Source organism: Myotis davidii, unplaced genomic scaffold (genome assembly GCF_000327345.1).
Source record: "Myotis davidii unplaced genomic scaffold, ASM32734v1 scaffold27, whole genome shotgun sequence".
Taxonomy (NCBI): Eukaryota; Metazoa; Chordata; class Mammalia; order Chiroptera; family Vespertilionidae; genus Myotis; species Myotis davidii.
Window position 1 is genome coordinate 773,380 of NW_006297821.1, and position 9,763 is coordinate 783,142.

Sequence of the window (9,763 nt, forward strand, 5' to 3'; positions counted from 1 at the left end):
AACCTTCCTAATGCCGCGACCCTTTAATACAGTTCCTCATGTTGTGGTGACCCCCAATTTCATTGTTACAAATTGAACATAATTAAAGCATAGTGATTAATCACAAAAACAATATGTAATTATATATGTGTTTTCCGATGGTCTTTGGCAACCCCTGTGAAAGGGTCGTTCGAACCCCAAAGGAGTCGCGACTCACAGGTTGAGAATCGCTGTCCTAAAGGAGCATGACATCTCCATCGGCAATCCAGAGGTTTCAAAACCCACAGGGCCTCCTCGCCATGTCCATCCCTCACCCTCCCAATCACAGGCTAAGAGCACAGACTCCAGAACCCAACTCCCCGGATTAGAATCCCAGCTTTGCCAAGCACTGTGCAACCTGGGCCAAGTTCCTGAACCTCTCTGTGCTTCCACGGCACCATCTTCCAGACAGGAGTGCCCTTCTCCGAGGACCGCGGTGAAGATTCAAGCGAGTCTATCAGTAAAACACTCAGCACAGCGCCCGGCACAGAGTCAGGGCCATGTAATGTTGGCTTCTTTTTGTGGCTTTGGGAGTGCGGGGAGCAGAGGGAGACCACTTCCCATTGCAGAGAAATGATAAGCAAGAGTCTATTCTCTGATCCCCGGAGATCCATTTGGTGGCAGACTCCATGCCAAGGGGAGAGGCGCTGTAAGAAGATATTCTTGGGCATCTTCCGAGAGCGCTTCTGCAAACAGGATGCTGTAAATGTCTCTTTGGAGAAGGCGCCTGCCAGGAGGCCTCAGCTTCGCCTCGTGATTTATTGGGAGCCTCTGCTTTTGTTCCAATCGGTTTTCCTGCCTCAGCTCTTCGGCGATTGTGCTGCGAGCCGTGCCCCGCACAGAACAAGTCTGTCTCCGTGCCCTACATAATGTGCGATGCGAGGAAATGTTGTTCAAGAGGTTTCCTGTTTCGGTTTCCTCGCTGGCACCGCGCGCCATGTGGAACCTCTGAAGGACTTATTTAGCATGCACATAGCACATACTCAAGCCGAACCGCAGCCCAGCCTGCACTCGCAGCTCCAGGACTTGAAATGCCCCTGGCAGAAACTTCTCTCTCCCTCTCCCTCCTTCTCTCGCTCCCTTTTGATGTTTCCTCTCTCTTTTAGCCTGTCCTTGACAGGAAGTGCAATCACATCACACACAGCTTTCTTTGGAAAGCCCCCGTTTTAATGATCTGGCAGCCGGTAGACACTGAGGCCCTTCCAGAAAAAAAATTTCAATCCCTCTTCCCACAGCTTCCGCGAGCCCCAGTGATAAATGACACCTCTCATTCTGTCACAGACAAGGAGCACAGACGGGGGACGTCAGTGATGTATGGCCCACCAGAACAGGAAATCAACTTTTTTTTTTTTTTTCGGGGAAAAAAAAAAACCCTGGAAGAGCTGACCAGGACATTGTCAGGGGCCCGCTCCAAAGACCTCGCCAGAGAGACAGGCTGAGCGCCTGGAAAAGTTCGAGCTTCAGGAAAAAGAGTGTGAGATGAGAACAAGGAGAAGGAACGGCGGAGCTGGTGCACAGGCCATGGACTGGGGGGCACTGTTTACTCCCTCGTGGGGTGTGGATATCAGCCAGATTCTCACCCACTCCCCTGATAGGTGGAGGGAAGGATTACTGTTCTGGGAGAATTCTATTTTTTCTCCTGGAGCCTCAGAAAAAAGTGAGTCAAGATGTGTTTGTCCAGCCTAAACCACCTCATTTTACACCGCCCGCCCCCAGAGGAAAGCGATAAGATCGCCAGTCCTCTCCCACCCCACCCTCCACACAAAGATTGTCCCCAGTGATGAACGGCGGTGCCTTTTGATGTTGACGGCAAGGAGTGGCTTCTTTCTCTTTATTTTTTCCTATTTTGTACCACATTCCCTTCTCCTTGCTCCCTCGAGAGCCATGCATATTGAATTAAAGGAAACCAAAACACCTTTTTGTTCTTGTTCCGACTGAAAAACCTCTGTCCTGCGATCTACTTGGGATGCTGATTTTCTAGGCAAACCCAGTCTCTTCATAAATGAAATCTGAGCATCTACTGGGTATCAGGTCTGCACTAGATCCTAAACAGAGCACCTACTGGGTGTCAGGTCTGAACTAGATCCCAAACAGAAAACTAAACAGTAAGTGGCTAGATCCTTTCCACACAAGATTTCTCAACTCAGTGATGAGTTCATGAAATCTTGCATGGGAGGGATCTAGCCAATTACTGTTCGGGCCTGATAATAATCCATTTGGGCCCGGTAATTCCTTGCTGTGGGCGTCCTGTGAACTATAAGGTGTTAGCAGCCTCCGGGGCCTCTGCCCACTGACTGCTGGTACATGCCCTCCCCACATCGCTTCCTTGTGACAATAAAATCTGTTCCCAGACAATGCTGAGTGTCGCCCGGAAACAAAACTGTCCCCCACTGAGAACCACTGTTCTGGAAGTTTGAAGTCAAACCTCCAAAGAAAACAACACTCATGGGACTGGTGGGGAGGAGTTGGAGTTGGTAGGTAATTAAATGCTAAATCGTGTGACAGGAAATATAAGCTATAGGAATTTAGTGACTTTCCCAAGAAGACATCTGTATTTACCAGGTAAGTGCAAACGCCTCCATTTAACAAAAGTGAAGTCTCGCCGTAGGACACAGAGCGCAATTTCTTTTGTGCGTGTCTCCCGCATAGATGTGATGGAACATATTATAAACAGGCCATAGCAGGTTTTAAAACAAAGAAAGAAATCTTAGTTTCAGACAAATCACAATAATACTAGTAGGGGATGGTAACTAACAACTAAAAACATCTTTTCTTTTCCAAATATCTTATTAAAAATTTGATCATTGCCATCTATTAAACTGTATTATTCAACCTCTGTGAACATTTAAGGTTCTAAATTAGAATAAAGAAGGTAGGACTAAACTTACACTCTTGTGTCCATGCTTTCTGTGTAGATGCTTGCACAAAAGTCGTTAACGTACAAATCTAAATTCTAACAGAGATCATACAGCGACACCAAAAACATTCTTTGACTTATCCAATGAAACATGGGGTGAAAGGATGCTGAGCCCAGTTTCTAGACACCATACACAAGGTTTTCCCCCATCAACTGTGACCCACAGAGATCAAAATTAATTTGGAAGACAGATTTATCAATGTAAAAGGCCAATAATGGGAATCATCATGGAAGATTAAAATTATATATACAGAACAGACTGACAAACCTCAGAGGGAAGGCAGGGGAGGGTGGAGGGGGGAAGAGATCAACCAATGAACTCATATGCGTGTATGCATAACCCAAGGACACACACAGTGGGTGGTGAAGACTTGGGGAGGGTGAGGGGGGATAGAGGGAGGGGGGAGAGGGCAATGGGGGAAAAAGGGACATATGTAATACTTTCAACAGTAAAGATTTGTTAAGAAAAATAAAATTGAATTAAAAATAAGAAAAAATTATATGTATAAACATACGTATATGCTACATATATAGTATGTATATATTAAGCAGAGAGGTGATCTCAAAGAATAAAAATGGAAAACAACCTGTAAGAATAAGATCCCAAATGAATTAAGAAGAATTAGAGTCCATCGTGAAACGTAGCCACTTCCATTGAATCAGTTAGATAAAGCTCCGCAAATGCCTCACCCAACCGTATCCTCGGGAATACAAGGTAAACGAAGTAGGTTGTCATCACCGTTATCAATATAGGTACCAACACCACTCTCACCAGGATGTTAAAAATGAGAGCGCCTATTCCCTTCTCCCCTTCTCCTCCCCCCTCCCCCTGCCTCCCTACAGGCCAGCTGGTGGAATTTGATCTTCATTGTGTTGGATTCTATCTTGGTCAACTTAAGACAGAACATTCTTTGTTCACACAACACTGCCTTGCCTATCAATGGGAATCCTAATAAAATTTTATGCTGCTATAGGACTTTTCTGTCTCATCCTCACCTCCTGGTCTTGCATCATGTTGAGGGCAATTACACATTTATTTATTACACATCCCCAAATATAAAACCGCGAAAACTATACCAAAGACAGCAGCTTTTCAATCATCCATCAAGATATACCAGTTTCAAAAGACAATCCCTGCACCACATCCGGAAGGTCATTACTCACGCTCGAAAGCTCATTTCCAAGGCCTCCTTCATCTCCTGATACCGTGGGATAGTGCGCGCGCCAAAGTGCTGCTCGGGGATCTCAATAACGCCGCGGCCTCTCTCTCAGAGCATGATTAGTGGGAGGTGTGGGCACCAATTTAGGCTGTGTCTACACAGTGCCAAAACAGCCCGCAGAGAAATGGACCCGTCCATCACACAACCGGAGGATTTAGTTACATGACGCCAGAGTGCCCTGACTCACTCTGCCGCCCCCGCCCACCCCCACCTTGACTGATCATGGGAGTCCATTTGGAGTGTCTGGGAATGGATCTGCTTCACATGCCAGATTTGAAACGGAACACAGAGATGACATGGTCTTCGCCATCTGGCGGAACTCACACTCTGGACCCGCTGGCACAGGCCTGGCACACTCACGTGCTCTTGCTCAGCCCAATGCACGTGAGCACCCGGACCCACCTTTCCTGCAGCTTGCAGATCTCCTCCTGCACTTTGCTCGTTGTGTGAGCCCATATGCTTTCGCCCAGCTGTGAAGCGTTTGCTGAAACCAGACAGTACTCCAAGTGCACATGCTCATTAGCTCCTTCAATCACCCCAACGGCCCAAGAGGCAGTGCAGCCATTACTGACAGTAGACTCTGATGACGAGGCCCATCTACATCTCCTGGGCAAGCGCCCCTCCCCACCAAGCGTGCCTAGTGGGAATGCCTCTGCTTCTCCGGCTGAGGGCGATTGTCCTCAGGCGGGAGCGTGTCTGCCTTGCTGAAAATGCAAGAGAGGAATGTGCCAGGAAGAGGCCCTGGAGCCCGGGCAGTTGAAGTTTGGGGGGACCATCCCAGCACCCTTCTTCTCCTTTGGGACTGCGCTGAGGCCCGTGTGCTACCCTGGCTCCCACACACCCCAGCAGCATCCAGCTCGCGCTGCCCCAGGGGAAACTGGCTGGCTTACTCATTCTTTATTGATGTCTGTCCCTTCCTCCTCACCTCTCCACTCCCCACCAGCAACCGAAGCTCTGGCCACCTCTGCCCCCACCACGCCCTGGTCAGACTCGGCGGGAGCCCAGGCATGAGGCTGTGTACCCTGGGATGTCACCAACACGGGAACTCCTCACTCTCTCCCCTTCGGGCTTTGTCTATCAGCAGGCTCAGGCCCCAACCTTCCCTCCAAGTCACACGCGTGCCTGTGAAATTACTTTTCTCCCAACTGCATGTTATTGTTTTAACAAAATTTAAGTTTGCCATTGTTTTTTTATGTCGTTTTTTAAAAACGCTTATAATGTATGTAAGTTACATTTCCTATACAATATATGATCATGTATAATAATATTATTTATTGATACACCTTGTGTTATAAATATAATATTACCTATACAATATCTAACTCGTCATTTATGCACTTACTACCATTTAGCACCACAAATCTTGAGTCGATGTACTTACCCGTATAACCTCACAGTCTGGGCAACACAGCACAGCATCGTATTTGGAGCTCAGCTTGGAAGCCAGTTTTTGTGGTTTCAAATCTCAGCTCCATGAATTATGGGTCATTAGGCCAGTTACTTGATCTTTCTGTGCGTGCCCCGGATACCAGGGCCTTTTGTAGGGCTGAAGGACTTAAGAAAATAAAGGGATGAGAACAGTCGCTGGCATCTAGTAAATGCATGGTTAGCTGTTAACATTACAAGGCAACTCTAAATCCAGATTGTTACAATGATTTCTGTGAAGAACGTGTTCTCAGGGGCAGGGGAAGTTGTTCACACAGAAACTCAAGGCCAGGATTATTACCCAGCAGCCAGCCTAAACTCTGCAGACGTTTCTGAGTGGGAAACTGTGAATATCAGGTAAACGTGGGGGGGTTCTGGTGACGTAGTTGGCCCTGTTGAGGCCTCTCAGGGGTTTTGAGGAAGCATTTTGTGTACCGTCCTACCCAGAGGCCCTTAATACATTCTGGCGTAAATGGTAGGTGTGTTTTCAATTCTAATAACATTCACATATGCCTCGTCTGGTAAACAGCAGTAATGCAAAACATTGGACTGGGGAGAAGAGATCCCAAACAGTTGTCTTGTGCTACAAAGCAGCGGGTCACGCCAGCCGATGGAGGCGACCGTACCCAATGCGATCTGACACAACTCAAGCAATGCGATGTGACAAGACACCAGCAAGTAAGCAAAAAACACTCTATTTTTGGCGCAAACGCTCATTATCATCTTCCAAGCAAAAGCGCTGATTTGTGATCGTACTAAGTGGAGTGGCTCTGTTTTCCATCCTGTTACCATCACTGGCTTGTGGCTGGCTTTAGAGAACTTCTCAAAGGCCTGGCCTCTCTAGGGCTTTCTGAGTTTTTAATCTGTTGGATGCCTTCTCCAAGGGGGTAGGTCACCACCGCGGCTGGCACAGAGGCTGCCGATGTATGACAACCCTTCAGAATGAAATGAAAGCTTATGCAAGGCAGGGTGCTGCTGGGAGCGCGATGGGGACATTTGAACGTTTGCTTTCACGCTGCCTGGCTTTATCCTCTTTCTGTAGGCAACAAAACCTCACTTTAGCTCTAGTGCATCCTCCTCCTTGGTGTTAATTTCTAGGCTTTAGGTGGGGCTTGCCATGTGACTCAGACCTAGCCAATCAGAACACAGCCTACCTCTGACCACAGTGATTGGTTAGAGAGTGGCCATGTGACCTGATTAGGACCAATGAGACCTAATAAGCCCCTTTCCCCCTGGGCATTGATTTGAGAAGCAGATGGCATTCTTTATCCTGGATCTGGAAGTGCTTGGGAGCCTCTGGGGCCCCCAAGGGAATTCTGGGAATTCTGAGGGTGACCCTAACACAGGGGAAGGCAAACCCTGGAAAGAGAGTGCAAGGCTTATTATTTCATCACTTGGACCAAACCAGCCTGAGGATAGCCAGCCTGTGCAATTCAATGCACCAGCCCATTAACCACCTTTCCACTCCTGTTTCTTTTGCCTTAAGCCACTTAGAAGTAAGTTTTCTACCGCTGGCAACAGAAAAAAAGGAATGGATTCGGAGACGACATCCAAAAGGCCACCAAAGACCAGTGTGGTCTCAAAACTTCCAAGCAGGACCCTCCCCTCCCCGCAAACTGTCCCATTCAGGTTTGCTCCCTGAGATGGAGCTGGAGCTGGGTGTGCAGCCGGACGGGGTGCCCTCAGTGCCGGCCCCTCAGCACTCCCTCCTGGTGATGGAGGCATGTGCCCTGCCGGCCCCAGCTCCTATCAGCAGAAACACTTCGTCACGTTGACACCGATACGCTAAATGAATAAGTGCAGAGCATGGTGAGGTCACCGGGAAGTTAACTGGCGGGATTGCAAGGGGCAGTAGACACACTTCAGCAGCGAGGGCCCTGAGAGGTGTGGCAAGCAGGCCAAGGCGCTCAGGCCCGTGCCCCTCGGTGCCCTTCAATGGGTGGCCTCGGTGGTGCCCTCCGTGGTGCCCTCAGTGGGTGATGCCCCTGGTGGGTGCCTTCGGTGGTGCCCTCAGTGGGTGCCCCACAGCGCACCCAGTAGGCCCTGACAGCTGACTTCTAAACAATTAAATATGAAACTGTCAACAGGGCCTTGTCTTAATAACCAAACTTGAGGCCTTTTATCCCGGAAGATTTATGAAGTAATTTTAAAGAGATCCAAGCAAACATCTGTCAATAAATTGAATGCCGGCTACAGGATTTACAAGCAAGACAAGACTTTCTCATTAAGTGCACATTAACACGGAGGGATCATGGGTGGGAGGAGGCGCATGCCGCCTCTCAGGCTGCCGCTAGAGCACCACCTAACACCTAATGAGGAGGGGACAGGAGGCCCGAGATGCCCCGGGCTCCCGGCCTTCGTCAGGCTGACCGGCCGGGCCGAGCGAGGCTGGATGCTGGCCAGATCCACCCCAGGACCTCACCCGCTGTCTGCTGGGAGCCGCAGACCTCCCGCCCGCACGGGACCTAGGAGGCACCCACGAGGTTCACTGAGCTATCCTCCCCAGTGGAATGAGGTCCCTGACCCCCATGACGGGTAACTTCTGATGGTCCCAAACGCGTGCTCACAGGTCCTCCCACACCACCCACTTCACGTAGGACGTGGTGCTAAATGACGTCTCCACGGGGTCTGGGGAAGCTCTGGGCACTTCTCTTTGGCTGAAACGTGCCTTTGATAAGACGTGCAGAGAGATACGACCTCATCACTCACAGTTACATGTGGCAAAGAGGGGATTTAGAAAAGACCCTGAGGGGCCAGGGGTTCCATGCCCCCTCCCAGCTCACCCTTTCCTCAGGCCCAGACTTCCAAGCATCTCTGCCCCCAAGGCCCTCTGCACCCAGCATGGTCAGGGCCACCCGCGGCAGACGCTCAGGGGTTGGTGTGGCTGGAAGCGTGCAGAGGGAAGCTAGTTTGGGTAGTGCGGGGAGACAGGACTAGCTGGGTGCCTGGCGAGGCCGGAAGTGCAGCTGGGTGTCAGGATGAGCAGTTAAACCAGGAAGCCCCTGACTTGGTGGCTGAGGTCAAAGCCACTCTTTACCTTTGGTTTTCTTCATAAAACTCAAATTGTAATCTGTTATCATATGAAGATATTGTAATATCGCATCGTCTATGGTATATTGTACCATGTATCTTTGTGCTTGTATATTTCCCCTTATCTTTGTCTGTCTCTCCACCTGAATCAACTCTTCATGAGGAAGAGCTGTTTCTGTCTGTTGGTTAGTGTCCCGGAGCCTAGAGCACACCTGGCATGGCCCTGTCCAGACCTGGCTCCTAACTGTCACATCTGAGCAGGGCCATGCACAATCAGGCGACTCAGTAAATATTTACTGAATGAATGAAGGAACAAATGAATGAATAACTCAGAACCTTGTGATCCAACTAGGCTGAAAAATGGCCAAGTCAAATGGACCCACTTGTGTGAAAATCCAAAGCATGACAGTAGATACTTTTTGTAGCAAGGATCCTATCATGATAAAATGCTGAGAAAAAAAAATGCAAAAAACAACTATAGCCACAAACAACAGAACCACCAAATCACCAACAACTCCTGAGGGCATCTATAGCCAATAGGTAAGGTTTAGTGTGAATCACAAGAAATAGTCAAGTGGGTTAAGGATTGGAAGTGGGAGTCTCCGGGGAGGAGAGGTGGAGCAAAGCCATTATACAGTAGGTCCTGGGGTTACGTCGGAGATTCCGTTCCTACAGTTCGGTGTGACTTACCGCGATTTTCGCTCTAAGTCGGAACCCACGTACATAAGCACCTACATCACTCCCCTGGAGCACGTACACAGCAGTATGTAATGAAGTGAAACAGTAAAAAAAAAATTAAAAGAAAGATAACAATTCCTGACCTTTACTTGTGGTAAATAAATAGTAAAAAGCATAAAGCACATATGTACGTACGTCGAAATGACCGAACTTTTTTTTTTAATAAATAAATGGGAGGTGGCGACATAACCACAAAACGACATACGTTGAGTCAGATGTAACCTGAGGACTGTCTGTACATAGCACAAAAACTGGCCTGAAGACTCTATAAATGCCAGATACTAAACGTCTCTAGTTCCTGACTGTTACTAGAGCAAATGCTATGAGAGAAAATAACCGAACAGGAAAAATGAAGCGTTTCAGAAGGAACCCCAGGAATTCAGGGAGGGAACACTTATAAAGTGAAAAAAAACAA

General features: G+C 48.5%; 1 protein-coding gene across 3 annotated transcripts in view; it reads right to left on the bottom strand.

Annotated features, from left to right (window-relative positions):
* TSHZ2 (teashirt zinc finger homeobox 2) overlaps positions 1-9,763 on the bottom strand; it is a 430,695-nt gene that overhangs the window by 270,560 nt on the left and 150,372 nt on the right. The window contains exon 1 of one of the 3 annotated variants that reach the window (XM_015570405.1): positions 4,100-4,207. The exons of the other annotated variants lie outside the window; for them this stretch is intronic. The gene's annotated coding sequence lies outside the window, so the exon portion shown is untranslated. Of the gene's footprint in view, positions 1-4,099; positions 4,208-9,763 lie in introns of those variants that run through there. 3 annotated transcript variants of the gene reach the window in all.